The sequence below is a fragment of the Lissotriton helveticus genome, chromosome 12 (assembly GCF_964261635.1).
Source record: "Lissotriton helveticus chromosome 12, aLisHel1.1, whole genome shotgun sequence".
Lineage (NCBI taxonomy): Eukaryota > Metazoa > Chordata > Amphibia > Caudata > Salamandridae > Lissotriton > Lissotriton helveticus.
Window position 1 is genome coordinate 464,600,910 of NC_136073.1, and position 24,977 is coordinate 464,625,886.

Here is a 24,977-nt window from a genome sequence, read left to right on the forward strand (position 1 = left end):
AGCAGCACCAGGATTGGTTAAGGGAGGTGGCTGGGGCCCTGAACGTGACTTCATGAGAGAAGACGACCAGAGTGAGGAGGACGTGTTGTGCAGCAAGCAGGGTAATCAACTTTTTTTTTTAAATGTATTTATTTTATGCACCCCCACCCATTCGCTGTAGTTGCCAGCCCCCACAGCTGTCTGGAGGAAGTGGTGGCTCCTGAGGGTCTCTCCAAGTTCTACGCATTATTGCGGGTGCACAGGGTGCCGGCTAAGGAACCTCATCCTGGGGCCCGCTGCGTCATGTGTTGGCTCGCATTCTGTATTTCAGGGACCAGGATAATCTTTTCCAGCTAGCCCATGTCTGCCCTATTTGTGGTGGACAATGCCAAGGTGTCTCTGTACCCTCATTTTACTTTTCAGGGTCAAACTCAGCAGGTGTCTTTTATGGCTGTGAAGAAAAAGCTGCTTTATTCCTTGCTCTTCCCCACTGTCCTGCGGGTCCAGTCTGAGGGCAAAGTGCATTTCTTCACAGATCCGTCTGCGTTGTGGGACTGGATTGAACTCTCCATCAAGGGTAAGGTGCCGGCCGAAACACCTCGCCCGAGTCAATCTTTGCTCCCCAAGCACCAACGTTCTCGCCGGCGAGTGGCTACACATCCATCTAAGTCATAGGTGGCATTCGACCTGTCAACTGCGATTGAGATTGCTGCTTCTGGGGGTTCTGATGGGAACTGTTTGTGACACACATATCGAAGTGCTGTTTTTCTTCCTCAGATTCTGAGGACTCCACAATTCCTGGTCTTTAAGGCTCCAGGATCTGTGGACTAATTGGTTTGATGTGGTCCTCTCGGCTTTCCCTGACTATTTTGCTTTGTTTTATATAACGTTTGTGGGGCGGGTTCATTTGCGGGGGTTTCTTAATACCTGCTCTCTTTAAATGTACTAGAGGGGTTCAGAGTGGTGGGGTCCGGGCAAGGGGGAGAGGGGGGGGCTAATTTGCGCAGTATCGCTTCCTACTGTTGTCATTCTTTAATGTGGCTTTTCCACCTCTTACTGGCGGCTCCTTCCCCCAATTTCTGTCTTCCATTATGGATGTAATTGGCCTTCAGTTGGTTCCCCTGTGGAACCTGTGTGTAGTCCTGTTTAGACCGGATGGTTGTATGTTTCATTCTTTGGAGGGATTGGGGGGGGGGGGGGGGGACTTCTGTTGGGGAATTGTTTTGTCTTTTTGTGTGCTTTTGTACACTTGCTGGGGGTTATGCGTGTGGGGCTGTGGCATTGTGTGTTTGATACAGTGGAGCCTGACTGGTGGTGGGAGTTTTTACTGCTGGTGGGATCATGGGTGGTTTCTTTTTCCTCCTCTTCTCCGACTCATGGCTACAAAACTTAGTGATTACCTGGAATGTTCGGGGCCTCTCCTCTCCCTCTTAACATTACAATGTGTTGTCTTATTTGATACGTCGGCGGGTCCATGTTGCATTTTTTCAGGAGAGCCACCTTACGGAACCTGAGGGTTGTGCCCATCAGGGACGTTGGTGAGGCCAGGTGTAGGTGTAATTCTACGTTATACTCTGCCTTTTCGCAGAGTGCCCTAATCTAGACACGGCCAGGAGTCCCTTTCCGCTTGCACAGGGTGGTTGCAGATCCAGAGGGTAGCTAATTCCTAGGACTGGGAGCCTGAATGGCAAGGTTCTTGGCACCTTAAATATTTATGGATCGATGTATGTTTCTTACCAGCTTGGCAACCCTGCTTTCTCTTATGGTCCCTCATTGGAGAATATGTGTGTGTGTGTGGGGGGGATGAGTTTAATTGTGTTGAGGTTATAAGCTTGGATAGGTCCCATCTGCCCTTATGAGGTGTTACTGCGGGCAGGCTGGCGTCAGTGGCCCGAAATTGGTCCGGCCAGTGAAATTTAATCGATAGATGCTGAATTCGCCACCTGTAGCCTTGTGTATATTCTTACAGCTCTGGATTACATGTTCTTGATGTTCGTCTTGACAGACTATACATGTAAGGCACTCTGGCAGAGTGGTTGCATTGGAATACTTGGCAAAACCCTATTCAGATCATGCACCCCTCCTGGGGAATCTTCCAGTGGCCCTCTTCCAGACCTAGCGTGCCTACTTGGCTCTTAGCTGTGACACTTCTGGATGCCCAAGCCTTTCAGGGCTTGCTACGGGAACAGAATTCTCTGTATTGGAATGATAATACTGATACGGCCTCGTCGGTGGGCATGGTATGGGAGGTTATGAAGGTGGTGATTCGGGGTACTGTATCTCTAGTAGAGAGGGAGTTCATACCTCGCTCCTCTTGGATATTCAGCGGCAGGAGGAGGTGCTGGATAGTCTTCTGAGTGGCCTGTAGGGGACGCTTGCTAGAGGAGCGAGAGAGGTTGTTTGTGCTGGTGGAGTGCCACTTTGATCACAAGGCATATTCAGCTAGTGCTCATGCAGAGCTGGATAAGTCGGACAGGATGCTGGCATGGCTTTTATGAGATGCCAGGAGACAACAGTCTGTCCTTCAGTTGCGTGTCCCTTCAGGACGGGGTGCCTTCACACAGGAGGAAATTAATGGGGTCTTCATGCTGTATTACTGAGATCTGTACTCCTCAGGGAGGCAACTATTGAGAGGGAGATGTTAGGCTATATTGCAGATGCCTCTCTAGTGTCCCTTGAGTTGACAGTGGTGGATCAACTGGGTGCCGATATTACTGAGCAAGTGGTGCTGGAGCAATTAAGGATATGGCAAGGGATAAGGTGCTGGGCCTCGATGGATTTCCGATGTAATTTTATGATGCGTTTGAACTTGTTTCAAGGCTAGTGACACTTTTAATGACTCCTGGCGGCATTGTCAACTTCTGCCTTCACTGAGAGGAAGCTGCCGTCTTGTCACTTCCTAAGAACGATAAGGACCCACTTCTTGAATCTTATCACCCCCTTTCCATGCAGATTATAGGATCTTAAGCAAAATCTTGGCGAATCGGCTACTCCCTCACATGTGTTCTCTTGTTCATCCGAACCAAACTGGCTTCTTCCCTACATGCAGCATTATGCCTAATGTTCAGCAGTTGTTTCTAGCCTTGAACTGTCAAGAGTTCCTTCTGTCGAAAGCATTGGTTATCTTGGTGGATATTAAGAAGGCATTTGATTCTGCTGGGAATTTCTCTATGCTACTATGAATTGCATGAACCTCGGCCTTTCGTTAGGTGGACAAAGCTTCTCTTCAGCGACCCTCTGGCTAGAATTCATGCCGGAACCTTGATCTCAGTCTTTCCCAGTGGAGCGGGGTACCCTGCAGGGTTGCCTCCTGCCACCTCTTCTATTTGCATTGGCCGTGGAGCCTTTTACCTGCACTGTCTGCCGGGGACTACACTATCAGGGCCTAAGCATCACCTCTAATTGTACTTATTTTTCTTTATATGCGGCCCATATGTTGTATCTTAGAGGGAGAGACATTGACCTACTGGGAGAGGTATCGGCCTTGTTGGAATTTGGGACCGACTAAGGACTTGAAGTCATCTGGAAAAAGTCCTGTGTTTATCCCTTGAGGGGAGATGCCCCAGTACATGACCCCATTTCCACGGTCCCAACGTTGCTGTGGGAACGTGATTCTGTTCAGTATCTTGGAGTAGCTGTTTACTGCCCCCCGGACTTGTTGTATGTGTGGAATTTCAGGTGTGTGTTAGCTGGGTTGTGTCGCTCCATCGCCCTCTGGTCTACCCTGCCCTTATCATTGAATAGCCGTGTGGCTGTGTCAAAAATTATCATATTGCCGCTCCTTGTCTATTTGTTTGCTGCTCTCCCATTAGAGCTGCCTCAAAAAATTATTTTGGGAGATAAACAGTTTGCTTCTCTTGCTTTATTAGGGCTTCTCTCGCCGTAGGGTGGCCCTTTGAATATTGCACCAGCCGGTGGCTGAGGGTGGCTTAGCTGCACCCGACCTGTAGGTATATTACTTAGCAGCATAGCTCCAGTGGATAGCCTGTTGGTGAGCCTTTCTGTGGGATGTTGTGGGAGCTGCCAAGTGTGGCTATACCTCCAAGGATTTCCTCTTGGGTTACTTAATGAAGCCTACCCCTGTTTTCAGAGTGCAAACTTAGAACATCCTCATCAGGACAGCTCGTCATGTGTAGGCTTGTGCTTTGCATCGCACTTGGTTGCCGATCTCGTATACTCGTGGACTCCCTCTTTTGGCAATTGGGCGTTGGGGACACCCCACGGGGGTGGTTGGATCTCCATGAATGGCTGGCAGCAGGGATCAATGTCCTGGGGGAACTTTTTGCTAGGGGACAGCTGTGCCCTTTTTCATACCTCCAGGAGTCTTATGATATCCCAGTGGGCCATTTAATTGTAAGAGCCTTAATTCATGGAGCCTTCAATCGTAAGATAAGGGAATGGTGGGGTGCCGGAGTTGTGAAACCTCCAGAGTATGACTGCCTATGCCTCCTCTTCCTCATTACGGGTCGAACAAAAGCAGTCATGTTACTATATGTCCTGCCTGGTGCCCCTGTGTATCTCGAATCTATTTGAGATCAGCCTCCTCGTCCAAACCTTTGCTGTCAGCTGACAATAGAGTGTCGTCACCCACTGCAGGAATTCAGGGCCTACTCCCATGCATTCCAGAAGCGCCAGGAGGTATGTCCTGCCTAAGGTGCTGAACCCCTTCTCAGTGTCCGATGACTCCGCTAGGCAGTTCTCCAAGCCCTATGGCTGGTATACCATCAAACCCAAAACACATAAAGGTATGGTGCCTTCTACAAAGCTATTTTTAGGTTTCGCCAGCACATCGCTTGCGCTGTGCTTGTGAATCTATTGTATTTAATATAAAACTTAAAAGGGGCTTACATCCCACCCTCACTTTTCATTGGTTGATGTGCTTGCCACTTTTCCTCAGTTTCTCTTGGTTGTAGCATACTATTTCCTGTTGTTCCTTTGTGGGTTTCTCTTATCATTATCCCATGGCCCAAGTACTGTTTTCATCCGCTTTGTGGGACTTTATTTAAGCTCTTGCCTGCACAGTGCTTGTGCTGTGCTTGTAAAATCTATTGTATTTAATATAAATCTTAAAAGGGGCTTACATCCCACCCTCACTTTTCATTGGTTGATATGCTTGTCACTTTTCCTCACTTTCTATTGGTTGTAGCATTCTATTTTCTGTTGTTCCTTTGTGTGTTTCTCTTATCATTCTCCCATGGCCCAATTACTGTGTTCATCTGCTTTGTGGGTCTTTTTGTTAAGCTCTTGTCTGCACAGTGTTTGCGCTGTGCATGTTTTTCAACTTCTGGCAATACTGCCTGGTGTCTTTCATTTGTTTCTCTTCTTTCTCTTTCACTCTGCCCTGTAACTTGCATTTGTTCCACGAGGCTTGGCATGCATCGTTCTCCAGGCCTGGCTTTCAGACCTGAGCTCTGACCCCAGGTTTTGCATGCCACGCCACCGCCGCCAGAGATACATCCTTCATTCTTTCATTTTTTTAGACTCATTCCCGGTTTCAAGTGAACCAGCACGCTTGTCTTTCCCATCTATGTCAGGCAGTCTTGAATGTGTTACTGAGGAGCAGGATATACAGTAATACATATTTGGTTAGAGGAGAGACATTGTGTCAGGCTCAATTTGGTGATGCTAGGCAGAGTAGAGGCACAGAACTTCGTGGTATAGAGCTTCAGTCGCATCTCGAGTGTTCCACACTCTTACCTGTGTAGCACACATGACAGACTGAAATTTAGGTTCCCTTTGGAGCCCCACCACGTGCACTTTCAATTGTGCAATACATTGTGCACTAGAGTCCAATTGCTTCTCCACAGCATGCCTGTCAGGGTGGCGCATCAACAAACTCAAGGAATCACCATAGCATAGCCTGATGCCATGCCTTGTGCTCCGGGAATACGTCACCATAGTGCTCCAATAAGATTATGTAAATAGTGAGTTCCAACAACAACAAATAATGCACTATCCGGTGGCTGTCCTCTGAGCAATGCTGTGAGTAAGTGGATGAATCAAATTGAAGGAGAGAAGTTTCAGACAGAGTTAAAGATCAGAGAACATCAATGCAAATATTCTGCGTCTGGAAGTAGAAAGAGACTCAAAACGAAACTGATGTTGTTTATTTTACTCTCTGCAGGGCTCTCCGAAATCTATTACTGATTGGGAATGCTGCACTCAATGGTTGAAATGGAAATCAAATTGCAGGCACGCACAGTGAGAGTGCCTTCTTCCTGTTGAAAAGTACAAGTACTCTACTGTTAAAAGTATTGCGCCTCCGCAGAGAGGTGCAGGTGCTTTACATTATTATTATCAAGATGGCCGCCACCTTCCACATACATGGCTGTTGTGTATATGTTTTAGTATTTTGCCCTAGTATAGTTCTGTCATTAGCAGCTGTGTTCTCTGGGCGCCTGCTCTGGTAGTTTACATTCTACTTTGGAGTGGACCTTTCAGGGATAAGTTGAGGACGGAGCGAGTGAAGGTGTGCATTTCGGTTCTCCTCTGTATTGATGTTTCAACTTGCAATAAAGCATCATTTTAATGCATTCTGTGTTCTGCACTTTACAATGATACACTTCCTGTTGGCACCAGTCAAGGATGGCTCTTTTCTATTTCCTCAGCCAGTATTAGTTGTCTAGTAAACTCTGAATGACAGGCCCGGAATGACAGTGCATGGCAAGATGAAGTGATTTGTTTCTCAAATGTTCCCACATAGACGAATGTCGCTCTAATGAGGTTGTCGAGGGTCAGTACTGCTAATGATTTTAGAGAATCTAAATCTGAGTCAATAAAGTGCTTCCAGTGCAATTAGGTAAGGCAGTAAAGGCCATAATTGTAGTATGCTATTGTATACGCTCCTTTAATAGGGATGAGCCTGTATCGGGTCAGTGGTTGTTACAAAAAGTTGCAGTGATCACTTAATTACAAACTGTGCAGAGCATTTACCAGCCAGGTGCTGCTCCCCTGTGATGGCCAAAATTACAGACAAAAGGCATCCGTAAAAGGGATCCTCACGGACAATGGACGTGAGGTCCAATTTACGGACTCTCCGTGAAATTTACGGACGGTTGGTCACCCTTCCTGGGACGCAAAGAAGACACTGTCCGGTAAGGACACTGAATACATCTTGTTACTTATCAGAGCATTTTGCTGCCTACGAAGTACCTTACTACTGGCGGAGTTTAATGCTCGCCCATTGCCATCGTGTACATGTAAATTACCTAGTTTGGATATAAACAACTATGCTCAAAATAATGGATTACCTGAAGTATGCATTCTGCTTCTATGTACCTACCAGCTCTTTTTCTTTCACCAGTTGTGCCTTGTGCTACGATACATTGTATGGAGGTGCTACTTCCAGGGGGTCGGCAGCAGGCCATTATAGATTATGTTTGGATTCTTCTTGATGAATTTGTGACCACTTACGTAAATTCATTTGAGGTTACACTTACAAGATTAAGGTGTCTCAGACTCCGACACTTGCCTCTACCACGGAGATTAGAATAAAGGTTTACATATAACGTATACATTCTGCTTCTATCTGCTAATAAGCCCCCCTCTTTTATTATACTTTGCAGCTTATAAACCACCTGCTTACTCCAATTCGGAGTGTCCCCATGCTAGAAACCGACCGAGCCAGAGTAAGAGAGACTGGGAAAGTGGGCAGACCCTACTGTTGGTTACGTTGTTTCTGAAATAGCCAGGTTTTGAGGCGTTTGCGGAAGGCCAGTTCAGAAGGCTCTAATCTGAGAACTAAGGGGAAAGAATTCCATTGTTTGGCTGCCAAAAAACTGAAGGAGGCACCTCCAAAGCGTTTTCTGTTGTATGAGGGGACCTTAACCAATCCAGTGCCAGCCTCTCAGGCAGCGCTCAGGATGGTAAGGTTGGATCAGTGGGAGCAGGTATTGTGGGCCTTTACCCTGCAGTATTTTATGAGCATAACATAGGGCTTTAAATGATATCCTTTCCTTCACGGGTAGCCAATGGAGAGTTTCCAAGGCCTGTCCAGGGATATTCAGCAGCATACAAGTTGCTCCTTTTTGTCCCCCCTGTAACTTGTGTATACTCTTCCTGAACGTCACCAGGTACCGGACGTTGCAATAATCTAATCTAGAAGTCTCACAGGCCTGGACTGCTGTTTTTTTTTTTTTGCACAGTCTGGAATAAGACAGAGGATCTTTCTGATCATATTTAGGGTCCAGAAGCATAGGGTCTGTGAGGGATAAATTATTATAATTTTGCAGCTTGGAGTGAGGGGATATCCCAGCTCACTGGGCCACCAGCTCGAGGACCAGATGGATGATTGTTTGCTTACAACTCAAATGTCAGTTTTACTGGCATTTATTCTAGAGCAGCTATTTGTCATCCAGTTAGCCCGGTCGATCAGGCATAGCCTGAAGTCCTCTGCTGCTTGGCCGTTGTCCTGGGCCAAGGTAATGATCAGCTTTGTCATCTGCGTAAGACACAGTCTGCACTCCATGCTTTACCACAAGGCCCGTGAGGGGACACGTGGAGGTTGAACAGGGTCGGGTTAAAAGCTGATCCTTGAGGTATGCCCTGTTTCAACTGTTGAGCGGAAGAAACACAAGATTGGAAAGTACGGTCCTCTAAGATGTTGGCTAGCCAGCCCAGAGCAGAACCTCCTACCCCTGCATGGTATAACCTATCTAGTAGTAGGCAGTGAGAAACTGCTGAAGGCAGTATTCAGGTGGAGCAGAATTAGAGCAGCAGTGTGGTTCCTGTCCGCTATTTTGCAGATATGCTCAGTTGTGAATAACAGCACAGAGACTGTGCTAAAGGAGGGTCTAAAACCCGACGGTGTCTCGTGAAGGAGATTCTTCTCCACGAACTGCATACCTTGTTGATTCACCCATTTCTTAGCAATTTTTTCAAAGAACGGCAGTAGCAAAATGGGTCTGAGATTTTCCGGCAGTGATGGATTTAGAGTAGGCGTTTTTTAATAATGGAGTCACCATAGCATGTTTTCACTCCTTAGGAACGAATCCCGAGCAAAAAGATAGTTTAGTAACTCTTATTACTTTTACAATGACTGCTCTAGGTCAAAATATAATTCCCTTTGGGCGAATTACCATAGAAACACAGATTCTTACAAACATACATATATGGACTCACCAATATCAAATCAAAACATGGAAGCAATATAAAACATAGTGAAGACACTATAATAAAAGTAAAACTGCACAGTTTATTAGCATACACTATACTTTGTTAAAAATGGGAAACATACACCAGACGGAACACTATAAAAGATATAAATCCAACATTCCTATAAAAAAGGAGGTACAAGTGAAGGACTAAATTCCAACAAACACTCAGAATTTTCCTTAGTTTGTCTTTCTCGTATTACTCCTTGTGCATCGACGCGTTTCGGCGGTCGTTTAATATTTAACCACCTTCATCAGGACAATTACAATAAATGTTTCCCAATGGTTCTCAATTGTTCTATATCACTCAGTAAAAGATATGGGGTACTCTGCCTCCTTCTCAATCTCAGTAGATATTCGTCCAGCGAAATATCTCTTCAAAATTAAAATCGTGTTCTCCTCCTAATATGTCTTGATAGTAATAAGAGGGCTGCAACACCTGTAATCTGCGTCGTTAGAAGCTTCGTAACTGGCAAAATGTGCTTACATAAATATCAATAAAAAGTATTTAGAGCTTGCAGTTTCCAGCTTTGTCTGCCAGCACGCGTGACGTTTTTGCCTGAGCGCCGATAGGGAGTGCACGCTGGTAAAATCACGTGTCACCTTTGGTTCCCGGATCCTGGTGTTGCCAATCAGCAATGTGGGGGTTTTAACGAAGGAAGGCCCATATGAACGAGGGTTCTGACTGGATTGCTTATACTTAGCCAGTTGTCAAAGCATCTAATGGATATTTAAATACAAGATTTGATAGCGTGTGTGTGAACGACCACACTTATACCGCGTGTAAAATCACGTGTCACCTTTGGTTCCCGGATCCTGGTGTTGCCAATCAGCAATGTGGGGGTTTTAACGAAGGAAGGCCCATATGAACGAGGGTTCTGACTGGATTGCTTATACTTAGCCAGTTGTCAAAGCATCTAATGGATATTTAAATACAAGATTTGATAGCGTGTGTGTGAACGACCACACTTATACCGCGTGCGTGGCTCTAAATACTTTTTATTGATATTTATGTAAGCACATTTTGCCAGTTACGAAGCTACTGAGATTGAGAAGGAGGCAGAGTACCCCTGATCTTTTACTGAGTGATATAGAACAATTGAGAACCATTGGGAAACATTTATTGTAATTGTCCTGATGAAGGTGGTTAAATATTAAACGACCGCCGAAACGCGTTGATGCCCAAGGAGTAATACGAGAAAGACAAACTAAGGAAAATTCTGAGTGTTTGTTGGAATTTAGTCCTTCACTTGTACCTCCTTTTTTATAGGAATGTTGGATTTATATCTTTTATAGTGTTCCGTCTTGTATATGTTTCCCATTTTTAACAAAGTATAGTGTATGCTAATAAACAGTGCAGATTTACTTTTATTATAGTGTCTTCACTATGTTTTATATTGCTTCCATGTTTTGATTGGATATTGGTGAGTCCATATATGTATGTTTGTAAGAATCTGTGTTTCTATGATAATTCGCCCAAAGGGAATTCTATTTTGACCTGTGTCAATTGTGGAACCCTATCCCTTTGGTCCTGGGGTCCCTCTCTCTTTTATTAGAGACAATGACTGCTCTACCCTGTATTAAAATAGATGGGACGCTGGATCTAGTGGGGATCCTGATTTGACTTTCAGCATAATCCTGTTGGTTTCATCCTCGGAAATTGGTCTCAGATGGAGGAGAATGTCTGGAGCATCTATGGGAGGATAGGCAGGAATCGTCCTTCTCAAAGTCCTAGCACTCTCAGAGAACGAGGAGTAGATGTTAGAAAAGGCTTTTGCTATCTGATTGCAGTGATCAATTGAAGCTGGAATAGATGCCGCTATGTGCTCTAAAGAGGTTATAGATTTAATAATATGGAAGAGCTCCCTGGACGAGTTTTTGGATTGCGCGATTTTTTTAACATAAAAATTTGCCAGTACGCACCAAAGTTCCTTTTGATAATCTTTTAAGGCCGCAAGATAGACAATTTTGTGGTACTTCTTGTCATTTTTGTGCCACGTGCGTTCTAGCCTTTTACAAGATTTTTTCATTTCCTGGAGGGCCGCAGAGAACCATGGTGCGGAGGGGTTTATCCACCTACTGGGAGCGGACCTCCTCGGAGCTAGGGTATCTAAGGCTTGATTGATCAACCCCTTTAGTTGGGTATTGGCAGAAGATGGACAGACTATAAGTGAGGGTATGCTTTGGTGTAAAACCGCCGAAAATTCTGTGGGAGTGATACAGGCCCATTTACTTGAGCAGCATTTTGAGATGGTATCACTGGTTGAGAGAGCTCCGAGATCCCAAACGGGATCAGGTGGTGATCTGACCAAGCTTCCGGTGTGGGTGCAGCTACTTTTAAAATAATACAATAGAACAGAGGGGTGAGAGGAAACACAACCCCCTTCGGCCTTCCGCTCAAATTTATATCACAAAAAGGAAGAGGGATAAAGATAAAAAGGGTTATTTAGTGTAAATACAGGCAAACACACTTTGTTAAAACGGCCCTCACACACAGGAAGCTGTGTCCTGCTTCATCATAGGGCCTGCTAACACACCTCCGTGTTCACCCAACACTGGAGGTGGAGCAATAAGGAGGGGGAGACAATACAACATAAAGTGAGTAGTGAGTGTAAACCCAAAGAGGTGAGAAAAGTGCAGAATCAATGATAATAAAAAACTGGTACCAGGAGATCCTTACTAAAATTTTAATATTAGGTCCCCTGTCCAGAAGTTAAAAAGAAATCGTGGATGCAAGGTAAAGGAACTTTAATTATGAAATTCCCCCTGCTCCACACTGCAAATATGTCGACATGTTTCTGCCGGCTAATGACAGTGCCCCGGCTTTCTTCAGGACTCTCACCTCTGTGGTCCTGTGTGACTACCCTTCGTACTCCACCAATTTTTGAAGTGACAACGGGAAAAAGTCACCTTTTAAAAGAGAGAGCACTTCGATTTGTGAAGGGGAACCTGTGCAAATAAAATGAATTGAAATAACAAAACAAATAAACAGGTCAGTGGTTCTTATTCATACTTATATATTATAGAACCACAAACTTGCTCCAATCTAACAAGCCCATATCTTTAGTGCCAAAATTCCCTATTCCCTGCATTTGTTGGTTAACAACCCGTGGGCTACCCCAACCCACTATAAATCTCGTGGGACCTGGGTACTCTTCCAATACGAAGGCCCTTACTTAAAATAATTTACACATGAAGACACCACCGTCGATCCAAACCGGAGACCCCTCTAAACCACTTACCGAGTTTATTGTAATCAAAAACCCGAAATGGCGGGGGAGGGGGACAGCTTCCTATTAGCACTCTCTGAAAGGTAATTAAAAACACTCATTAGAAGGCAGCATCCCTTGTGATGTTCTGTCAAGGGCTTGCATTTCACATATGAACGTTACATTGTCTTTGTTATACTAACACATTCTGTGATCTTCTGGCATAAACGGCTATTCTGTGGCTTATTACTAATCACCTTGTAGCTTTCATTGCTGTAAAAAGACCACTCTCTATTCACTGGAGTGATGGACCTCACGGGCCGTTTTTCTAACATAGTCAACTTTCCTTCACAAGCTCAATGTTTATGGTTCCCCGGGTTGTGCCACACCTCCCCCCCTCGTCGTGAGGTTGGTCATCCTGCAAATCGTGTCAATCAAGCTCTAATGTGAGTATCTTAGTTTCCCCACTTTCTTGTTGGTATATCTCTCACACACAGCTCACCAATCATATCCTCGTCTTACAAGTCTTATAAGTCTTATAACACTAGAGGGCCCCTGAAGCGTTAATAGTGCTCGGGCTCCCCCCTCGTAACTTACTGCTTGCGAGGTAAACTGTCCGCTAAAACGCAAACCTCTCTCCTTGCCGCCGCGTAGTACACCGGCTCAATCCGCCCGCGTCTCCTTTAGGACTGAGTCTACGCGCCTCCGCCCAGCGTTTCACATCACGTGGTTGGCGTCAGTCGCTTTCCTTGTGATAACGACTAGAGCGCTAACTCTCTGCTGTGTGATGAAAACGTGTGGAATCCATTGTTATCCAGTATTTGGGTGTCTTTCATAGATTCACATGCCTGAATCATTCCCCGTCGTCGAGACGGGAGCCTCCGGTATATAAAAAAGTAATGTCCTAGAGACATACATAGAGAGAATAGGCCTAAAGGTCTCACCTTAGTAGCCCATCCACGTCCTTTTGTAGGAAGGACCAAACAGAGCAGGCCCCAAGGGTCCCACCTTGGTGGCCTATCTGGGTCCTTTTGTAAAAAAAAAAGACCAAATAAAGTGAAACAGCCAATCAGCTACTACCTCCTTCTAGAACCTTCCTGCCAGGAGCTCAAGTCTCTCAGATTTTCTACCGCACGTTGTGCTAGGGAGTCTCCACCTGAGCTCTCCTCAGGAAACTTATTTTCTTCATAAAAACGACTTATTAATCTTTTCAGAGCATGTCTGAAGGTCAGAAGAAAGGTCTGTTCAGGGCCTGTTCTTCCTGCAGCAAGAAGAGACTTCACATCGACGATAAACATGATAGATGTTTATATTGTCTTTACCCTCACCACCAGGCCAAAGAATGCAAAATCTGCCGGACCTTCTCTAACAAGACCCTCAAGGACCGGGAAGGTCGACTTCTGTTGTGGCTCAACAGGCTCAAGACCAAGACTGCTGACTTGGCATCAGAAGGTGAGAGTGGGTCCGGAGCGTCCCAATTTTCTTTGAAGAGGCCAAGGGTTTCTTCCCCTAGCCCCACAGACACCCCTCCTATGAAGACTTCTAAAAAGTCCTCAGAGGGCAAGCCATCTGTGTCTGTCAAGGACCCGCCTGTCTCCAGGAAGGTGCCACTGGTCCTGGCGACGACGACGACATCTACGGTGCTTTCGGCACAGAAAACTGTCTCGACGACGACAGTGTCGACGACGACGGCATCGTCGGCCTACTCCTCGACCACGAGGATGACGCCTTCGTCGTCGTCGAGCAGACCTACGTCGTCGACCATTCCGGTCACTCCGTCGACGACGACAACATCGTTGACGACGAGAGCATCGTCGAAGTCATCGACGACGACGACCCCGTCGACGAAGTCAGCACCGTCGACGAAACAAATCTCGTCGACGAAGATCATCCCGTCGACGATGGGAAAACCGTCGACGATGAGTGCACCGTCGGCGATGGGGACCTTGCCGTCGACGAAGCTGCTGTCGATGAAGACATCGTCGTCACAACCACCGTCGACGACGACGAATTTCTCGTCGACGAAAATGCCTACCAAGGCACCGTCGACTCCAGCATTGCCATCTACAGGACCATGGAAGGAGTCTGCACTCCTATCCCATGCTATGGATGCCTTTCCACCGCAAGTGAGCCATGTCATGGTAAAAATTACTAAAAAGCCAATTACGCCGAGTCAGACGTCACCAGGCAGGATACAACAACTACCACCTGCCTGTATACTACAAGGTCAGGAGTCGGACGAGGACTCCTTTACGCAAGCTACTAGCCCGTCGGATCTAGTGCTGAAATGTCAAACCACAGATGAGGAGCCGGAAGAGGAAGAAGACCTTCCTGAACAACAGGTCCACCCTCCGCCTCAGTCTCAGGTTACTCCTATGGTGTGCCTTCCGGCTTCTATAGTCTTGGACCTGCAATACCTTATTAAGGATTATAAGGAAAGGTTCCCGGAGAAGCATTCCGCGCCAACACCAGCACAGGCGCCAACACCTTCTTCTCGCCATAGACCCACTCCTCTGGTCATTCCACAGACACAGGTGCCAATTCAAACTGTTTCCTCATCTGAGGAAGAAGAAAGGGAACAAGAGGAAGGGGAAGTGGATGACGACCAATCGGACCCTGACGCTGATCAGGACTATGTGGCACATTCTCCAGCCTCTCCAGCTCCACAGACTTCGGAGTCTCCACCTGCAGACATCGGTGGCTTTCACAACATCATGGAGCGGGCTGCCAAGAGATTCCACATGTCCATGGAATCTCAGGAGACTGAATGTTTCCTTTATGACTTTAAGGAGCCCACAAAGAAAACTTCAAGGTCGATACCAATTATTGAATACATCTGGAAGCAGGGCAAGCAAATCATGCAATCACCCGCTTCTGTACAGGTGGTGGTGCCCAGGCTTGATAAGAAATATAAAGCCACATCAACGGCACCGGCATGCCTGACTGGTCACCCCAAACCAGATTCCGTGGTGACTCAGGCGGCGCAGAAGAACTCAAGGAATCCGGCCTCGCCTTTATCGACGCCACCGGATAAAGAGGGTAAGAAACTGGATGCCGTGGGCAAACGGTTTACGACCACATCAGCTATGACTGTTAAAGTGGCTAATTCTATAGCTCTACTTGGCCGTTATAATCGCCAACTCTGGGCGGACATTGCGCCCTATCTTTCAAATCTGCCGGAAGATGTCAGAGAAGAGGCACATTCACTTCTTTTGGAGGGACAAACCTCTGCCTCAGAAATTATCGACTGTGCCATTGATGCCGCCATGACTGGCTTTCGGCAACTGGCGGGAGCTGCAGTCCTGAGGCGACAGGGCTGGCTCAAGGCCACCACTTTCCGCCAGGAGGTGCAAACCAGGATCTTGGATATGCCTTACGATGGCCAGCATCTGTTTGGTGAACAAATTGATACGGCCCTTACCACCATTAAAAAGGACACAGATACCGCCAAGGCTTTGGGTACTCTACAATTTCGGTCCCAGTCCTTTCGTGGCCAAAGGGGAAGAGGACAACCTACATACAAAGGTTCCTTTCAGAATCGGTCTTCGTACTCGTATTCACAGTCCAAGCCGCAATTTCAACAGCGACAACCCCAACAGGGAAGGCAGTCTTCCTATGGCAGATCCAATTACAAAGGAAAGGGACAAAAACGGCCTGCTGGCAACAGACAATGACTTGTCTCCCTGGCTAGCCCCTCCACCACTACATTCTTTAAGACTTGGAGGGAAACTAACATACTTCCTTCGAAATTGGCAATCCATAACGACGGATCGTTGGGTTCTCCAACTCATTCGTTTTGGACATTCCCTAGAATTCACCTCTACTCCCCCAACAACACCTCCGTGCCACCGTTCGCACAGGCACCTGCGATTACTTCTTCAGGAAAAAACTTCTATGTTGCAGAAGGGAGCGATAGAGAAAGTTCCACGGGCCCACATGAATCAAGGTTTCTACTCCCACTTCTTCCTAATCCACCAAAAAGGAAAGAAGTGGAGACCGATCCTGGATCTCAGGGCACTCAACGTTTTCCTAAAGAAACAATCGTTCCGTATGGTGACTTTGCAAGAAATCCTGGGTCTTCTGGAGGAAGGGGACTACATGACGTCTTTAGACCTTCAGGACGCCTACTACCATATACCTATTCTCAAAGGACACAGAAAGTTCCTCAGGTTTGCGGTGGCAGGACGCCACTACCAATTTCGTGTCCTTCCATTCGGTCTCAAATCGGCCCGAGGATATTTACGAAATGCCTGTCTCCAGTGGCAGCGTTCCTTCGTCAGCAAGGGCACCAGGTATTTCCATACCTAGACGACTGGTTGGTGAAGGCACCGACGGAGGCCGGCGCAGCCTCATCCTCCAGCGCCTGTCTGGATATTTTCCACCGCCTGGGACTGACCCTCAACGCCGCAAAGTCGGTTCTGGAACCCAACAGAGTCATCACGTTCCTTGGAGCAACTCTGGATACGGAGCGGGTCAGAGCTTTCCCCTCTCAGGAGAGAAAGAACAAACTCATCTCCTTAGCCAAGGCAGTGGCTTCGAGGAAGACTCTCCCGGTCCGCACGTTCAAGTCCCTCCTTGGGATGATGTCTTCATGCATACTGCTCATTCCGCACTGCCGTCTGAAAATGCGTCCTCTTCAGGAAGCACTGTCAAGACAATGGACGCAAGCCACAGGTTCTTTCGAGGACCGCATACGAGTCACTCGACCCATTATCAACCATTTGCAATGGTGGATGTCACTCCGCCATCTGTCGAAGGGTTTGCCATTCCTACTCCCAGCGGAGCCGCATGTAATAACTACGGATGCGTCACTGGAAGGCTGGGGGGCAGTCCTCCAGGAACTACAAATCAATGGGAAATGGACGACACAAGAAACAAAACTGCATATCAATCTGTTGGAATTACGAGCAGTTTTCCTAGCTCTCCAATCGTTTCTCCCACGCATTCGTCAATCCCCGGTGCTCGTCAGGACGGACAACACCACGACGATGCATTACCTAAACAAACAGGGGGGGACACGTTCGATCTCATTATCACGAGAATCGCAAAGAATTTGGAATTGGCTTCTACAACACGGAATAGGATTAAAAGCGGAGTATGTCCCGGGCAAGGACAACGTTTTGGCGGACGCACTGAGCAGAGAGACGTCTCCTTCCCACGAATGGGAATTGGACATGGAGGTGCTGAACCATATCTTCGAGGAGTGGGGCACTCCCACCATAGACCTCTTTGCCACCAGAGAGAACGCCAAATGCCCAAGCTTCGCAAGCAGGCATCACCACTCAGGAACCCTCGGGAATGCATTTTCCATCGCATGGCGCAACGTCTTTGCGTACGCCTTTCCGCCATTCCCACTAATACCCAGGGTCCTCAGAAAGATGAAATCGGAACCCTGCACTCTGATCCTCATTGCTCCAGCCTGGCAGAGGCAGCACTGGTTCACGGAACTTCATCGCCTATCTGCCCGGCCTCCTCTTCGCCTGAAGCAGTTTCCGGCCCTGATCACGATGTCTCAAGGGCAGGTTCTCCACCCGAACCTGAGCTCTCTGAAATTGTCAGCCTGGCTCCTGAATACCGCGAGTTCAGCCACCTGAGCATCCCGCAGGATTGCAGAGATGTCCTTGCAAAAGCTAGAGCTGTCAGCACTAACAAAACCTACTCACTAAAATGGAAGCGATTCTGTTCCTGGTGTGTGGATCATGGCTTGCATCCCTTCCATGCCACTCCACAACAGCTGCTGCCATACTTGTTACATCTTGCACAATCAGGCCTTGCGCATACATCCATCAAAGTGCATCTCGCAGCAATTTCAAGGTTCACGAGAACGGCTACGGGCCCTTCTTTGTGGGCGGACAGACTCATCAAACAATTCCTGAAAGGTTTATATAGGTCCTTTCCACGACCGCGACCTATTCCTCCATCGTGGCACCTGAATGTGGTTCTTCATCAACTAATGAAGCATCCCTTCGAACCCATCCATAAGGCAGACATCAAGTTCCTATCTTGGAAAACGGCCCTCCTCCTGGCACTAACCTCTGCTAGAAGGGTCAGTGAATTGCAGGCTCTGTCTGTTCAGGATCCTTTCCTTCAATTTCGAGAGGACAGAGTAATTCTGAGGACTAACCCTCGTTTCATTCCAAAAGTCCCCTCGGACTTCCATCTTAACGAACCAGTGGTGCTTAGATCGTTCTTTCCGAATCCTACCACGGCAGCCGAAAGAACTCTACATTCTCTAGATCTAAAGAGGTGCCTTAAATTCTACATTGATAAGACACGACACTTTCGAAAGTCAACACAGCTCTTTATTGCCTTTAGTAGACCAAGACTGGGCATGCCCCTGACGAAGCAGAGCATCTCAAGATGGATCTCTTCTGCGATCACCTTTTGTCACGACAAGGCTGGGCGACCTTTAGACTCACGTGTTAAAGCTCATTCGACTAGAGCCATGTCCACATCGGCAGCGTTGTTCGCTGGAGTGCCGATATTGGACATTTGCAGAGCGGCGACGTGGAAGTCCCCGCACACCTTCACCAGGCACTACTGCCTGGATACTGAGCTGATGAAGGATGCAGCAGTGGGCCGAGCAGTGCTTCGCCATCTATTTCAGTAAGGTGAGCCCTACTACATCCCTCCATCCTTTACGGGTATGCACATTCTCTTATTGTATGTATATTGCATTGCATTTTGTGATTTATGGTCATGTGATATGCTTTATCTACATGCTTGTACCTGATGTTCACACAGAATGTGCTTTATGTATTGCTCGCTACTCTGATTCAGGCATGTGAATCTATGAAAGACACCCAAATACTGGATAAGAAATGCGTTACTTACCTGTAACTGCAGTTATCCAGTATTAGTGTCTTTCATAGATTCACATGCACCCTCCCGCCTCCCCTGGCAGGGCTCACCTTTCTCTCTAAGGAGTTTACGCCTAACTAGCTGGTGCGTACGAAAATCTGAGAGACTTGAGCTCCTGGCAGGAAGGTTCTAGAAGGAGGTAGTAGCTGATTGGCTGTTTCACTTTATTTGGTCTTTTTTTTTACAAAAGGACCCAGATAGGCCACCAAGGTGGGACCCTTGGGGCCTGCTCTGTTTGGTCCTTCCTACAAAAGGACGTGGATGGGCTACTAAAGGTGAGACCTTTAGGCCTATTCTCTCTATGTATGTCTCTAGGACATTACTTTTTTATATACCGGAGGCTCCCGTCTCGACGACGGGGAATGATTCAGGCATGTGAATCTATGAAAGACACTAATACTGGATAACTGCAGTTACAGGTAAGTAACGCATTTCTTCCTCCTGGGGTTCCCTTCATGGTCATTCTACTCTCCCCCCGGTAATTCTCGCTTCTCCATTAAAAATGTTATATCGAGTTGGCATTTAATAAAACACCTCCATATAGATGTTAGGGGGGGGGTTACTAGTACATCTGTCTATACCTGGTCTCCCTATTCATGGGGTACAAACAGAATGGTGGTTGTACTGCGGGGATGCCCTTTTCAAATCTTTTCTACCTCAAGGTAAATCATGTATAAATCCTGTTTCTTCCATGTGGATCTTTCAATATGACTTTACATATTATTCAATGTGTTCCAAGGGATCTCATCATTCAACCCCCTGGAGAAACTCCGAACTCTATAGATCCATTTCTGCTCTGCTCTTTCATAAAAAGAGCTCTTTCTGGGTTACCCCCACTCATATTAATATATACTGTTCAGGTAAAATCGTCTGCCACATGATTCTTCTCTATAAAATGGGTGGTGAGTTTACTCATACTTCGTTTGCATCTGAATGTGGAGCTGTGTTCCATGATTCTCATTTTCACCTTTCTGGTGGTCATCCCCAGGTATATTAAATCACATGGGCATTTTAACATGTATGTAACAAAGGAGGAGCAGCTACTGTTAAACAATGGGTATTAGTAAACATAGGGTCCAGTATATGGCCTAAAGCAAGAGTATATGCTTCAATCATTTGGGCAAGTCGAAGGAGGCCAAGGTCTTCCACCAAATCTTTAGCAATGTGACAGGGCTCATTGTCTATATGAATGTTAAGATCTCCTAATATTAAAAAGTTTGCATATCGGACTGCATAGTCCGGATTTACATCCATTAGATGTTTTACAAAAGTGGTAGCTGGGCCTGGAGAGCAGTAAACTATTACTAGCTGTGCTGGATGTGATTAGACATTGTGTGAAAGTGCAATTTCAAAGAGGTCTGCGGCAGACTCTCACAGATAGCATCTGCATCCTTCTACATGAAATTAGGACTGGTGGTCTATATTTATTGAAGGTTGAACTTATGAGATTATCGTGTTCCTAACTTTGACACTTGTCTCTACTCAGGATGTGGGTACACATTTTAACATACGTAGATCTTGATTTGAAACCATTATTTCCTGCACCCCAGGCTGGGATGGATTTCTTTTCGTCTCTATTGAATATTTGTCCGAAACTAAAATTTACGCTAAGTTTTCTTTCCACATATATCTTTGTACATTTTATATATCCTGTAGCGGATGTTGGCTTTCTATTCTCACTATCTAGATCCAAATAGCTTATGTTAAACCAAATGTGCACATATAACCCTTTGGACTTTTTTCTTGTCCCTATTCTTCTCCTCTGTCTTACAATTTCTGAATATGTCCATTTTCTTTTTCGTCTTGTATATATTGATTAGTTTTAATTTAAACCTTATTGTAAAATAACACAGCCTTGAAAAAGTCATGTTGTGACGAAACACGTTGGCTGTTTCCGAAGGAACAACCTATAAAAGTTGAATGTACTGAAGAACACAAGATCACTTCATTTGACAATAAAGTGCATTACTATTCAAACTAAGTCCTTACTGTTTGGACCTTATACTATTGCTTGACACTATATGAGTGCTTTGGTTTTCGTCTCTATAAACAATAGACTATTACAAGAGTTGTGAGTTACTATTTAAAAGTGCTATTGAGAAGGCACTGAGATCTGAAAGAGGAGATGATTGTTCCTCTCGCTAGTTCTTTGTGCCGAAGGAGGACGATTGTCTCTGGCCTATTTTGCACCTTTGACCTCTGAAGGCCTTCCTGCGGTGGGACAAATTGAAAATGCTTACGCTGGCCCAGATCCTATATGCTCTGGACTCTGGAGACTGGATGGTGTCCTTGGACCTGCAAGTCTTGTATTTTCATATGCCTGTCCTCCAAGCCCACCAATGTTACCTGCTGTTCAAGGTAGATTTCAGTTTGCTTCAGCCTCATCAGCGCACTTCAGAAGTTTACAAAACTGATGGTGGTGGTCACTGCACAACTTCAATGGTCAGGGATATCTGTTTTCCTCTACCTCAATGACTGGCGATTGAAGACAATCTTGCCACTGCCAGTTGTGTGCCACCTCCCGATGATGCCAAACCTTCTGGCATTGTCTGGGTTCACTATCCGCATGCAAAGTCTAACCTGATTCTTACAGAGGTTCCAATATGTTAGCACTATTATGGGGTTAACTTGGCTACAACTTTTTGCCATCGTCTAGAACGCACAGTGTCAAGCGTTTTGTTGGTTGGAATTCCTGAGAGAACCTTCTCTTAGAGAAGCATTCTGCCCCGAATTCTCAAAAAGATCAGTAGTGCCCGGGCCCAAGTCATCCTAGTGTGTCTGGATTGGGCCAGTGTGGTACCTAGAACTTTTGGGCATAAGCATCTGCCATCTGATCAGGCTACCATTTAGGGAGGATCTGCAGGTCCAGCATCAGCGCAGGGTCTTCAACTAATCTGCGCAATGTACACCTCCATGAATAGAAATACACTGTGTTTGATCTGCCACCTGCAGCGGTGGCCCTTGCTGCCACATGCCCTTCCACAAAATCCATTTATGCTGTACACTGGGAAAGACTTGTGGACTGGTGTGGTAGTCACAAGATTGCCCCTTTATTAGCAAATCTCTTGGATGTTCTTTTGTTATTAAGCCCAGGAAGGCATTGCAGTGGGCACAATTAAAGGTTACTTGTCAATCCTTTCAGCTTTTTCACATTTACCTGACCAACAGTCTTTATTAAGATCACCTGTTGTGATATGATTTAAAAACAGTTTGACACGCGTTTCTTCCCAAACAGTATGTGATGCCACAGTGGGACCTTACATTGATATTGCTCATGCATACCTCCTTTGAGCTGCTGCTCGCTGCATTTCTTGACTTTAAAGACAATCTTCCTGATTGCCATTACTTCTTCTCGTGTCATGAGTGAACTTCAGTCACTCTGCACACCCTCCCTACATAACTCTTTTTTTCCTTTAAAAGTTGATACTGGGGACTCAGGCATCGGAGATCTTACCAAAGGTTTCGTCAGTCCATCACTCTGTCAACGTTCTTTGCTCCCCCTCTCCTCTTGATAGAGTAGAGGAGGCTTTATCAGCTAGATCCCAAAGGGATTTAACCTTTTATATTGATTGTACCATGAAACACAGTGTGAATGATCAATTTTTTGTAAAGTTCTGCATGGCAAAGAAAGTGAAGGCGAGGCAGACGATTACCCTGTTGAGCTGAATAGTCCTCTGCATTAACATCTTCTTTGTTTTGGAGTCCTCTCAGCTGCTTCTTGGCCATTGCAGAGAAGATTTTAGAGACCACTTCACCAGAGATAAGGCTCTTACCACTGCATTGGCACACGGAGTGCATGTCCTTGACATCTACCAGACTGCGACTTAGGCATCAGTACATACGTTCACAAAGCACTGCTGCCTTGACAAGCGTGTCTGGCTGAAAGAGCATTTTGCCTGTTCAGTCCTGCAGGACTTTTTGGTCGTAGTCCATTCCACAGACTGTACCGGGGCGCATGCTGCTTTGATATCTATTCTAACATAAGGAAGCTGTGGTTAGATATATCCATCAGAAGAACAAGTTACTTAACTTCAGAAATGCTCTTTCTGATATATACTCAACGTAACTGTATGTTCCTTACTGCCCTTTCACCTCCCGTGTTGCGGAGTGGCCTCTTTTCAACATCTAAAAAGGTCAAAAGTTAGTATTAGCACAATGGTACCAACACTTATTCATGCTCTACACCTGGGGGAAAGCAAGAAACTGATGTCCGCGTGGAGAAGTGGTGCTTACATGCAACTCTACTCTATCACTTCCAAGCTTTATGGAGCCAAAGCTGTGTGACTGACTTTTTTTGTCAACTGCCCCTCCCTATGCAAAAGTAAGGCAAAGAAGACCCTTACGCCTGCCTACTTTGACTTGTATTGTGGCTCAAATAGGTTTTTGGGAATTACTCTGAGGCAACTTGTTTTAGGGGCATTGAGGATATTTGCAAGATATTGTGAACATGAATAGTGCTGAATATCACATTGTCATTGTGTTATGTGGCCGGGTTAGACCCAGATAACAGAGCTACACATTTTTCTTACATTGTCCTAATTTTGCACAATTATATTTCTGCTGTGACCTTTTGCACATATTTGCATGTGCAACAATGTTGGATTAGTTTCTCTGAAACTACTTTGTTTACACAGCTAGCTTCGCATAACATTATCACAATGCCTCAAACACCATGTACAAGGCCTTTTGACGCATTATGTACAAATACCGTTCTATCTTCATCCACGGGGCAACAGGGCTATCTACATATCCATAACATCGCTAATCTATACGCACATCACAAGGATGCTGTCCATTATAAATAATGAGCATCCTAAAAGATTAGCGGAGGAGTTACTGCAGCTGAGACCGAGAGTCCCTTCATGCTGTGAATTCACCAAGCAGCGGTCTGACATCTCCATGAGGGGGTGTCCAGTTCGTGACCAAGACGGGCTCCTACATTCTCGCCCGGCTTCACACCTACACACACACACTCTAGGTACACTCAGAGTAGGGTTTGCAGTTTGCATAGTAGGAGTACGCCTGATTACTGCTTTGTTTATATGCCTTATTATATATAATGTTTTAGTACCATGGTAGAACTATATTGACTATTTACGCTTTTGGTGCTTGTAATCACTTTCATCTGCTTCTGTCTACTGATTACCTCAGCGCATGTATTCTATACAAGAAAAATGTAGGTTCAATAAATATATTGAAAACATCCCACTGTGTATTCTCTGTATATTTCTCAGACTACAAGTAAGCACTAGTGACTGAGCGAAAGGTTCTGATCGGTTTCCACGATCCCTGAGGGGTCAGGGTTGGCATGTTCAGTGGTTGCCAGAAATAATTCACTCCCTGTTATGGTTAGGGGGCTTATGGTGGCACTGTGAGCTAGCTGGTGTCTAGGCCAACATATCCTGTGGGTGCTCAGAATCAGTCTAGGTTCCTCATTCAAAATGTATGTTGTCCAACAAATACACAGATCCTACGGATTGGTAGGAGCTACACGACATGGAGCCGCCAACGTTGGTTGCGTTCTTATTTACCGGTCTACCGGAGTCATTCAGTTATGCTTTTCTCAGAGACCCCTACTCACCTCCAAACTGCAGACGTCCGTGGTGGGAAGAGAAATCCGCCTCAGCTGAGTAGGTATACCCTATGTATTTGCTGTAGGTTATTCAAGCTTGTAGGATAAAAATGTTCCCACGTTGTGCTAACCCTATCGCCATAAATTCATTACTAAATTTCTTCTCTCCTCACACAATGTCCGAACACGGAGATAACAATAGAA